At 40.1% G+C, this 12,689-nt stretch overlaps 1 protein-coding gene across 3 annotated transcripts in view; it reads right to left on the reverse strand.

Annotated features, from left to right (window-relative positions):
* Stk3 (serine/threonine kinase 3) overlaps positions 1–12,689 on the reverse strand; it is a 181,495-nt gene that overhangs the window by 80,048 nt on the left and 88,758 nt on the right. The window lies entirely within an intron of this gene.

A 12,689-nucleotide genomic window follows, 5' to 3' on the forward strand; every position in this document is an offset into this window, starting at 1 on the left:
TCATTTATGAGTTTTGTATCTATCTCCAAAGGAGACACATTTATAGCCCTTTTACCAAAGACATTCCCTATCAAAGATACGTTTCCAAATCTTGCTACTGGGTATGCCAGACTTACTTCCTATTTCGGTTTTAAAAGGCCAGCAGTAATCTAATCTGCATCTGTTAGCAAATTACTTTAGCATAAACAAAATTACTATGATTTGAACACTAGATTGTCAAGATTCTAAATGAAAAGTTTTTAAAATATACCACTTGAATTTATCAGAAATAGGTTAAGTGCTAAATGTTTAATTGATGTAGTAATACGTTCAGACACTTCAAACTGAATAGCTGAGAAAGTCTCTCACAGCCTGTTAACCACTGCTTCCAAGCTCCACATCAGAAAATAAAACCAACTGAAACAAGCAGATAATATGCTCAGCAAATAATAACACTTTTATTCCTACATGCTATAAAAAGGCAAGAGGCAAACAGCAGTAATAAAATTTTATGAAATAAAATGAATGAGAACAGGTAACAACTGCTCGTATTTAATACGCAAATTTATATAAAAATACCATGGGTGAGATGATAAAACAAAAGGCCTTTAACAACAATAAATATGCACATTCAGCAAACAACCATGGGCCTCTTTAACAGAGGAAACTCTCAGGTAGCACCCTAAAATTCTCCCTTCCTAAGTTTAAGAATTCTTTCGATTTTGAGAAGGCATCACTGACTTTAGATGGCTTCTTCTTTTATATGCAAATTTAATGCATATTAATTTATGCCCATCCTCCTTTATTCATAAAAAAGACAGAAGTAGTAATACTATAAATTACAACATTCAGAAACTAAGGGTTTTTAATCATTAAAAGAGAATTAAAAATATTTATGGCAAAACTTCTGTTCATGTATGGAGAAAGGATCACAACTACAGAGTTACACAGATAATATATTCTACTATATCAATTTTAATGTTATTCCCTGATAAGAGAGAGCTTCTACTGTCCACTGAATTTTTACTAATTGACAAAAAGGCATATGTAAATGAATTGAGACCACTCACAGTAAAAGATATACAACAAGATATTTAGTTTAACCCTTACATTTTACAGAAAAATAACCTAAAGTCCAGAGAGGTTAAGAGTTAAAAATGAAATTTCAGATTTACAAACAGGGCTGTCATTTAAAATATCAGAAAAGCACACAATGCTTCTAAGTTTCAACAGGCAAAGATGATTATTAAAAACAAACAAACAAAAAAGAAAGAAAAAAGAAAAAAACACCTAACAAGATAGAAGACGTGGCAAATGGTGATGGTACTGTCAGGAAACAGAGCTGCCAAGCCTTCCTCCCTTTTCTCAGTGGGGAAGCATACTCAAGTTTTAGGACTTTATAAGGCCATGAGTGGCAGGAAAGATTACTGTAGTCACAACGGTGACAGTTAATAAAACTGAAGTTTATTTAACCAAATATGAGAGAAAGAATATTGACACCAAAGTTTCCTCAGCAGACAGCATCAGGGAGACTGGTTGTGCATGTGTGAAAGAAATGAGTTCATGCTAAAAGGGAATTCAAACTTATCAAGGACTTAGCCCTGGGAGCTAAAACCATAAGTAAAACTGTAAGAAGGAAACATAAGGGAAATGGCATGACAATTAATTTAGCAATGACTTCTTGTACGGAACAAAAGTTCAGGCACTAAAAGAAAAAAAGTAAGTAAGGTGGACTTCACAGAAACTTGAGGCTTTGTGCATCAAAGGACATCATCCCAAGAGCAAAGAGGCAACCAGAGCACAGAACTGCATAGAAACCAATGAAAGCTAGAAGGCAGAAAAGAACCCCACAACTCAATTATCAAAATACATACAACTCGATTTTAAAACAGGTCAAGAACTTAAACATTTCTACAAAGAAGAAAGAGAAATGCTAATAAGCACATGGAAGACTGACATCACTTGTCTCTGGGAAAAGGCTACTCCAACTTAGATGCAGCACTTCTAACACTTCCAATTCAGCAAGATAGCGGGGAGCGGGGGGCAGCAACAGAACTGCTCCCTTGGAAATGGTAGAGCTGGGACTACAGACTTGGCTCAGAAGTTAATTCCTGCAGGGGACCCGTGTAAAATTCCCAGCACCGACCTGGTGGCTCACAAACTGACTATACCACTAGTCCTGGGAGTCAGGGGTTCTTTTCTGACACCCATGGGCACGAGACATGCACATGGTGCACATACATACCGGCAGGCAAAATGCCCACACACATAAAACAAATCAATTTAAAATAAAAAGGCTTATCTTTTAACAGGTGTGAACATTCTTACACATCTTATATCACATTACACCTGCAATCACTTCTCAAAAGCAGTGTAGCCAGTATCACAAAGTCAAAGAAACACATACAGTAAAATATTTGTAAGGTCATCTCTGTTCATTCAGCTGGCAGTGTGATTCCAAAGCCATGAACTGACAGGCCACTGGTCAAGCAACAACAGGGGCTTATTTTCTTATTTGTTTAGACACTGTCAAGCTTACCTGCAAGGTAAGGATCTCTTGTAATATAGGCTAATTTACACCTAGACGTAGGTCTTCCTCTTAGTAAGGGCTTTTTACTTGCTGACTCAATCGCCTACTTTACCTACTGGTCCCTTTAAGTATGTGACTTTGTAAGATTTGATATTTCAAATTTTAAAATACTTCCTGAAACCCACAGAACTCACAGTCAACTTATAGAGAAAATTTAATGAGCACTCAAAACAAATACCATGAAATTCTGTCTCCAAATAGCCAGATTCATCTCTGAAGACTCCAATAATATTAGAACCTACTGAGGCTTTGAGATTGGAAAAAATAAACAGCAGCTTCAGAAAAGAGAGGAAATCACCTGTTGTGTCAGAGGGAAAATAATAAATCTGAACCTCTTCTTTGCAGAATGGTTCAAAGGCCTAAGCCCACAAAGCTGACCTCCACCTCGAACTGCAGGTAGATACTAGATTGTCTAGATAAACGTTGTTCCCTGCTGCTCTGTTACAAATTAGCAGATAACAACCAGTGATTTATGTCCTTGAAGCTAATGCTCTCCTTTGAACTTTGAGACAATAAGGTGCAGCCTTATCATCAGATAATCTTAACATATAAGGCTCACCTGGCAGTAGCTATTAGAAACCCAAGGATAAAAAGCTTAACTCTAACTCTTATTTACCCAGTACTACCATAAAGTGAATATAAATGTCACATCATACTTACAAACAAGCACTAAGCAAGCATGAACACTGAGCACACAGTTCAAATAAGTAAGTCTATCAAAATGTCTCCAGGAAAACCACTATATCTTCCATTTCTGTCTTTATTTAGAAAAACAGTAACAGACTAGTAGGTTTTCTCAGTCTTTACTGGGTACAACCAACCAACCATGAGGATCCTAAGAAGCTCTGGGTTTTGTGTAAGTAGATTAAGTCATAAGCCCTTATTGTAGTAAGTGCTGATCACCAGTGGCTAGCCTTAGACATCCCTGCCACCAACCAAATAGCACAGGCACACATTAGAGCCATATATTTTATCTTATCTCTAACACCATTTGATTGAAGAATGTTAGTACAATAAATTATATGATTATCCTGTGCTTGTTTCTACACAATATATTGCTTAACTACATACTGAACCTATCATTAAGGGTTTTCTTTTTTCTTTCTTTCTTTCTTTTTTTTTTATTTTTTATTTTAAATTTCCCTGATCACAAATGCTCTGAAGAAGTCAAAAAATAAATGTGCTTCAAAACATCTATGTTTGAACCTGAGATCTCATGCATTAGATTCCAGGAGGGCTCAGACTTGTAGGAAATGCTTCATGAAGAAGTCATAGCACATGAATTTACAATCTCAGTGTAAGAAGTCCACACCTGTGTCTGCACTAAGGCAGCTGATCTGTAAATGTACAGGATCGAGGAACAAGGCAGGCTGACAGTCATGGATAGGATGAGCAAGAGGCTGGCTTCCTAGCAAAGGGAAGGGGAGGTGGTACCTTAGAGAACTAAACAGCAGAGTTATGAGAGTGAACATATCATATGGGTAGCAAGCTAAGTCAAACAGAAATGGTATTTTTTTTTAAAAAAAGTAAATACAGTAATAACTTCTTTTCAAAAATAGTATGAACGAACAAACAATAAATGAAGTTAAAACTGGACCTCAGTGGGAAACACAGGCTGCCTGACTGCAGTAGCTTGTTTTCACACAAGCGAGATGGCTGAATGAAGTTCTTTGTATACATTAGATGTTAACAGTCCAGGTGTAAAATTCTAGCCATGCAAAGATTAATGCTAGTTTGAAAGAAAATGCCAATGTGAAAAAGGTAAGAAGCAAACCTCATCCCCACTCTGCAGTTTCTACAGAGCACACTGAGTACAGCACCGGGACCAGAAACTCACTATTTGCTCCACCTCTAATTAGAGGGACTTCCAAAATCATTCGTCAGGCCAGTTAACACCATTCTGCCTCCTGCAGAGTGATCTAAAGGAAAGAGGTGCTGTTCCATCATTAGAGAACACTGCACTGGACAGCCCAGCCCCACGGTTCCCATAGAAAGAAAGGCAGATCTCTTCCGTGGATTCTGAATCTCAAAAGGAATCTTAGGAAGAACTTTATTATTGTTTAAGAGAAAACCTTCATGGCAAACAAGCTGAGAACTCAGCCTTCCAGGACAGAGAAATGGAAAGAAAGTCATGCCTTTAGGTTGGGCACGGAGGTCAGAGAAACAAGAAGGAAGCCAAGAATGTGGAGGAAAGCATGGTCACCCTTTTTTGCTGGCAGAAGAGAAAGAGAAGGAAGAGGAAAGGGAAAGGGCATCCTTGGTGCCTGGCCAGGGATGAGGCTTCAGAGGACACCTGATTTTAGGTCCTTGTGTGCCAAGACAGGAACGTACGCGGGTAGTGACAGAAACAGAAGTAGTTTGTTTTAAAAAAGGGAAAGAACCATGAGGAATAGGAGTGGACTAGTGAGCTGAGGGATAATAATGCTCCAAGCACCAGGCCATGAGGCATATAAGGTCCTTTATAAGGCATCTACAGTGACTTAACACTCCTTCTCCCAATTGTGTGGCTTTGGGCTTTTCCTCAGATGAAGTTCAAGTGAGGAAGGGCTTCTACTCTTTTTCCACCAACTAACCACTTTCATATGTTAATGGTAATCCTGTATCCTCTAGTCTCTACTCTGAAGTAACATGACTTTAGGTCCAATTTCTTTAAAAAAAAAAAAAAATATTTATTTATTATGTAGTGTTTTGTCTTCATATATTACTACAGACCAGAAGAGGGCGCCAGATATCATTATAGGTGGTTGCGAACTATCATATAGTTGCTAGGAATTGAACTCAGGACCTTTGGACAAGCATTCAGTGCTCTTAACCTCTGAGCCATCTCTCCAGCCCTTTACGTCCAATTTCTAAATTACAGAAAACACAGGAAATGCAGGAAAACTTGAAATCAAATGCCTTTACTTTAAGGCAAAGTCAAATTCTGTGCTGAAGAGGTAAGTAGAAAGATCATGAACCATCACAATATTTTAACCAGAGAAACAAATGGATCTTAGTCACTAGCCACTTTTGTATCACCTGGCAAGTTTCTAGGACAAGTTCAAAACTATAAAGTACTATTAACAGGTCACAAAACATATGGAGTCATAGTGTCTGCTTTTGTTTTACCAAAATACAATGAAGTCAGTCCTCTGTGAAGCCAAATCCATACCTACTATCACTTTACAATCCATGGGTCATGGGTAAGAAAATGAGATCCATGATCTAGGACTCAAATACCTACTCCCTCTTCACCTCCCTCCTAGACTGTGCTGATACACACTAATGCTCCCATCGCCGAATGCTCCCACCTCATTCTCCCATGGCTGCATGCGCCCATCACTGCATGCTCCCACCCCATGCTCCCATTGCTGCATGCTCCCATAGCCACATGCTTCCATGGACGAATGTTCCCATCGCATGCCAACCTTCCAAGCAAGAGCTAGCCTAATGCAGTCTGCCAACGGGCAGCCCTGGGGAGATGAGCAGATTCAAGGATATTCAGACTGAGACTTATGAGTTCTGAATATGAAGAGCATGATCCATAAGGAAAAGCTACAGGCTCTAGTGGAAGGAACTACCAGAGCAAAGTGACTGAATAGGCCTTCTAAAGTCCAGCACCCGGGCAAAGAATCTAGGAACAGAACCTCCACTCTCAAAATTATTATTTGGCATAAAATCATGCTGTCAAATTAAAAAAAAAAAAAAAACTATCCCAACTTAACACCATAGTACAGAGACTGAGTATTATAGAAGCTATGATAGTTACCCAAGTCATCAAAATAGCAAAAAAAGAAAACACAGGACCAACTGTACACAAGCCATCACTCAACCTCTGCTGTATTTGAGAGAAGCTGTAGGATTTAAGAGGGTGCTTTGCCAAGTCCAATGACCCCAAACTGATCAATGAACTGCAAGGAAACTGAGCATGCAAGGGTCAGAACAGCTTCTGGTACTGAATTAAAATAAAACAGCAATGAGCCCTACGATAACAAGTTTCATACAATAAATGGTACCCTACTCCAGGTGCAGTATAATGCATGTGCCAAATTTACCAAAAACACGTTTAACAGGTCAATGTAAGTTAGTATTCAAAAAACTAGTTACCTAATGATGGAAATTATGTGAAGAACAAAAACAGAACCTCTTGAAAAAGACAATGTGTACAAGTCAAGAAATAGCAGGCTACAGGAGTTCAGGGCTAAAGCGGAAGAGAAAACAACCTGTCCTTGTAATTCCCTAGTCTCACTTTGGCAACCCGTTAGTCTATATCTCAGTAAAAACAGAGTGAAACTGTTATTTTTCTTCTTAAACCATGTAGTAATATTCTCCATATTCTTTAGAACACCTCATGAACCACAAGCAACTATGCAATTCCAAATCCTGAGCCATGAGCTCTTGACACTGGCTATGAATCAACATCACCAGAGAGACTTTTTTTCACAGTAGGAATATCAAGCCAAACAAAGCACTCACTTCAGACCCCATTGCACAAAGCACAAACTCAGAATTCCTAAGCAGAGGAAAATGAGAACTACAAATGCTCACTAACTCAGGAGCAGTCTTCCATCCACAGCGTCCAGTCTGTTGTTACCTGTATAGAAACAGACACTTGCATATCTGTTATACATGCATTTGTGTTTCACTGTATTTTACAATTTTACTTATGAATTGCTAGACAATTGTAATGCATGGATGGCAAGAACCCACAGTTCCATCCCATGCATTCCATGAGGACTGAGGGAACAGCCTACATTCCCACCTTTACAAAACTGAAAAGGGTAGCACAGGACTTCTTTCTGCCACATGAGCAGAGAAGGCCATGTGGGGACTCCAGCCTTCTGTGGACATCTCCACTCTAGTGCTGTCAGTGCACCATGGGAGTTTGGACTTCCACCCTAGCCTGCTACTAGTAATCAGCGCCCTTTGCTCTACCTACTAAGGAGGTCAACAGAAAGTAACACTTTCACCACCACCCAACAGTCAACAGTCGCCACGCAGTGGATTCAGAGTGAGGAAACGGAACTGACTCCACCCAGCCAACAATGAAGACCTGCTCCTGGCACTGGAATCTGGAGTTCAAACTCTACTGGTCCCCAGCTGGAGTAATGTCACAAAAGCGTATCTAGCACAGAGTTTGTTTATAAGATTCAGAGATTAAAACCATCTTTATGTCTGGTTTTCAACTATCAGTTACCTACCCTCTCAAGAACCAGGAAGACAGCACCGTAACTGATGAGAAGACGGCAGGTGAAAAAGTCTTCAGTTAACCATGATAAAAAAGGGTTGAGGAGCCCATGAGACGGCTTAGCAGATAAGGACACTCACTGTTAAGCTTGATATTAAAAAAGCTAAATGGAAATTTAGAAGGAAAAAGTTCACCAGCCAAAACTAAAGGCTCAGTATCTGGCTTCAACATCAGACTGGAGAGAGCTAGTGAAAAAGGACCAGTGAGCTAGAAGACAGAACAATACAATAACATGAATTCCATATCAACAACTGAGGACAAGCTGACTTGGATGCATGTGGGTAAGGGGTGTGGAGCTGTAGGGAGGGGTGACACAGAGTAGTCCCATGGGCTTCTCTGGGACCAAGTCAAAACATCCACCATTCATGTTTTTGGAGCTGTAGAAAAGAAACTCTGGAATGCATTTTTAAGAACAATAGCTAGCTTGGCGGTGGTGGCACACGCCTTTAATCCCAGTATATGGGAGGCAGAGGCAGGCAGACCTATATGAGTTCAAGGCCAGCCTGCTCTACAAAGTGAGTTCTAGGACAGCCAAGGCTACATAGAGAAACCCTGTCTTAAAAAAAAACAAAAACAAAGAAAAAATTAAAAAGGAAGGAAGGAGGGGAAAAGAGAGAAATAAAGAAAACCTCACAATAGCTAGCATTGCAATTAATCTTACAACAGACCCAGCTGCCTACAATATACCTGTACAAGTCTAGACCATCCAGCAGAGGTCAGCGGTCAGAGGGGATTGTAGCATCCCATGTCTCCCCTTTAACTACTGGTACTGATGGAGTCCAGGGAAAGGGCAGTCCTTGTCTACAGTTCTGTACCTACTAGTGACCTCTTCGGACTATAAATGTTAACTCCAGACCTATGGCAGCCCAGATGGTCAAACTCAGCATCCACAAAGCAAAACAAAAGACAAGAAGGTGGGAAAGGAGTTTTAGGAAAATGGATCAGGCTGACAGGAATGGGAGTGGGCAAAATGTGGGGTGCAAACAGTCAGAATGCATTATACCCTGAGTAAAACTGTCAAAGAACAAACCTAATTTTAAAAATTGGCTAGACACTTCCAATATTTGGCAGAATATGCCTTTTAGAGTCAAGAGACGGTACAAACCACAAAACAGAACAAAAGACATTCACATAAAAACATTAATTAAATTTCAGAAAACCAAACATAGAGGGTCAAAAAAATCTTGAATTCACACACACACACACACACACACACACACACACACACACACACACACACACGACACTTTATCTGTAAAGAAAAGTAAAATGATGGTGGATTCTTATCAGAAAATGTAAGCATTAACGTGATGAAAAGAGATAAGGAACTGCTGAGACAGATTACAACAGCAGCAAAATTATCCTCACCTGAACACAGGGAATCAAAACATTCTAAGGTGAAAGAATACTTCAGAGAATCATCATAACTCTACCCTAAAAGATGTTTGAAACAAGTTTTCTGAATAAAGGAAAATATGAAATTAGAAAATGTAGGATACCAGGATGGAAAGTAGAATACAGATTTAAAAACAAGCTAAGCACAATAGATTTTTCTTCTACCTGAGTTTTGAAATTATTTTTCATAGTTTCATCAACAATTTAATGCATGTAGAAGTAATAATTAATGCATGGAGAGAGTAAGAGAACAAAAAATAAATTAGGGTTCTGTACTTCCTGCCAAGTTAGCCAATATTACCCATCTATCAATGCCTACTCCCCAATGTCACCACAGTTACAGAATGGATCTTTAAAGAGATAATTAAGGTTACATGAGGTCATAAGAATGGAGCTCTACTTCAATATGAGTTGTTTCCCTTTTTAAAAAATAGAGACAAAGAGGCAGACACTAGGGAGGTAAGTGCATAAAAACATCTACCTACAAGGCAAGGAGAGAGGCCTCAAAAGTAACCAGATCTGAACCTGAGGAGTGCAGCCCCCAGAGCAAGAGAGAATGGACTTCGGGACAGCCAGCACTTCTCAGAGGCAGCAGATTAAGAAGCTGGCCTAGATGAAGAAGCAGAAACAACAAAGAGCTAGTAGTCTGCAGGATTTGCTCTGAGTAGGAAGGCAAGACCTCACAAGACTAAGGACAGACTAGGTAGAAATTCAGAGACTTCACAAGACTCAGAAGTAAAAGGAGGAGGGAGGAGTGTGTGAAAGGATTGCCAACAGTCTGCTGTAGAACAAAGATCAAGGTCTAGGTGGAATCCATCTTCATAGCTATTTAATTGTACCTTAGCAGCCTGATTTGGAGGCAGCTGGTACAGTGAGAAAGGCAAAACCTTGCAGAGTATGTGATGCTATGTGAGGAAGTGGCTGTCAGTGGGGTTGCATCTGGGTGGGCATTAGAGATAAAGCAAGAATAGCAGCAACTACACGGAGGGCCAGCAATATCTCTTTAAGAGTTGGGAGACTGTATTACATAAAGTTGTCTGTTTCAAGGACTGCCACATGGCAGATGCTTAACAAATCATGGGTCCTTTACCAATATGAAGTCACTGATCTAGAGATAGTATATTGCTAGAATACCCCTCAAGAGAGAGAGATGGGAAGCTCAAAGAAAGTGTTTCAAGAAACACAGTTTAGTCTGAGCACACCAGGAAGGAAATGTGTTCCTGACGACCTCACAGGATGGAATACAAGGGAAAATTAAGGAGCCTGAGATGACAATCAGTTCAATTCTAAGCCCAAGAAAGTGGCTGCATGGGAGTAGCTTAGGGAGATGAAAAGACTGGAAATTAGAAACAAACCTCCTAAGAAGACTTGTTAAGACTCTGAGTAACATGAGATACAAGAAAACAAGACAACAGTCTGGGCTTTACCACTGGCAAATGATATATCTACAGTCAAGACACTTGTGCTGGGTGGGCCTTACTGTTAGTAGTTGCTTACGAAGTATTTCTCCTTTCTCCTCTCCTTCATCGCCCTCGGACCCCTCTCTTTCCCCAGCACATCCATGTCTACTTCATGATCAGTAAAAATCAAGAAAGACAGCAAAGAAAGGCAAATCTGGAGGGAAGAGCGGGCAGGCAGAATTTCTATTTGACATTTGTCACACCCACCCCTCAACCTCCCTTTTCTCTCTCAGAATCCCAGCTCTACACGGCTCCAAACATGGCTTTCAGTACTGGCTGCCCTTCCAAAAAGGTCTCAAGCTCCACTTTTCTCTCCTTTGTAACGTTTCATCCTTCCTATGCCACATCAAACTTTCCATTGTCGAGGTCATCACAGTTCAGTAATGGAAAGGCAAACCAATCGAGCCATTCCACAAAAGAAGGATGGATAACAAGTCTCCTACTCATGCATAAACTTCAAACAGCTGCTTTGATTATAGCTCCAAATGCAGCTATTCACAAAAATTTCAGGCAAGATGGAAGGGGACAATGTGAGGCAAATTTTATAGCTGTGAGAGGAAAAAAAGAGTGTACCTGTGGTATCTGCAGGCAACAAACCTCAGAAACTCATGGAGGATCAGAACACAAACCAATCTAAGAGTGTTATGCCAGTGTATGCCTGCACAGCTTATTAACGTAGAGGAACTAACAAAGAAATGGGATAGCCTGAGGTAGATGTCTCCTATAAACCTAAAAACCCCAGCTCAGATCCATTAGCCAGGCACAGGTACTTCTAATAAATCTTAGTACTTCCTACTAGAAGTTGAGAAAGATCAGGGTGGTGGCACACGCCTTTAATCCCAGCACTAGGGAGGCAGAGGGATCTAGAGGGTTCAAGGCCAGCCTGATCTCCAGGACAGTCAGGACTACACAGAGAAACCCTGTCTCAAAAATAAGGATGGATGGATGGATGGATGGATGGATGGATGGATGGATGGATGGATGGATGGATGGATGGATGTGCAGAGAAAGATGACCTGTGCCTAAAACATTTTCAGGTCAGGCGTCTTTCTTATGAAATGAACTTGGCAGGGGAAACACTTCACAACTATTCTTAACCGCATTTTTGTTTCCAGACTTTAGGCATCCTAGTTAAAATTTCAAGCAAAAACCTATGTCTGTCTTTCTATCACATCTCACACTTGGACAATCAGAAAAGTGTGTTTGTGTGTGTGTACGTGAGTGTACATGTGTATGTGCGTGTGCATGTGTATGCATGTATGTGCTCACGAGTGCATCTATCATCACACATTCAGAATCTGACTTTTTAAGATGGTTACTATCATCGCCAAGCCCCCAGCATCTCTTGTCTTTACTACTGAAGAAGTAACATCTTCATTGTTTATTTCCCCTGCTTGTACCCATGTACAGCTACTAACCCTGCTCAATTAAAAACAGCTTTTAAGTCCAGCACCAAAATACAGCAGTCTTCTGTTTAAGGCTTTCCAATGGCTTCAAGTCTCAGAGTAAAAGCTAAACCTCAAATCACGGCTTATGAAGCCTCAGTGGTCCAGTCCTCCTATCCTGCTTCCCCATCTTCTACTCCCCTTGCATCTTACCCAGATCCAGCCATTTAAGCCTCCTTGCTGTTCCTTATACCAAATACTCCATTTAGTTTTCTTGTAAAGGAAATTCATTCAAAGATTTGCATGGCTCACTTATTTTCCTCCTTCATCTGTACTAACCCTAATAGCCAACTCATCAAATTACCTTTCTCAGTCCTCCTGTATGGACATATCAGAAATACATTTGTCATTCTGTATCCCCCTTATAGTTATCCATACCCAATATCAATTTTAAATTTATGCATATACAACGTATCACCTCTCTTCTATCATATTAAAAGGTTGGACTCACTGATATATCTCAGTGCCTCAAACACTGAAGATAGCACTCACAAACTAGGTAGGGCTGGGAGCATACCTCAATAGTAAACTGTTTGCTGAGCAGGCACAATACTCTGAGTTTGATACCCAGCACTGAAAAGACAAATGAATAA

This window comes from Phodopus roborovskii, unplaced genomic scaffold, assembly GCF_943737965.1.
Source record: "Phodopus roborovskii unplaced genomic scaffold, PHOROB, whole genome shotgun sequence".
Taxonomy (NCBI): domain Eukaryota; kingdom Metazoa; phylum Chordata; class Mammalia; order Rodentia; family Cricetidae; genus Phodopus; species Phodopus roborovskii.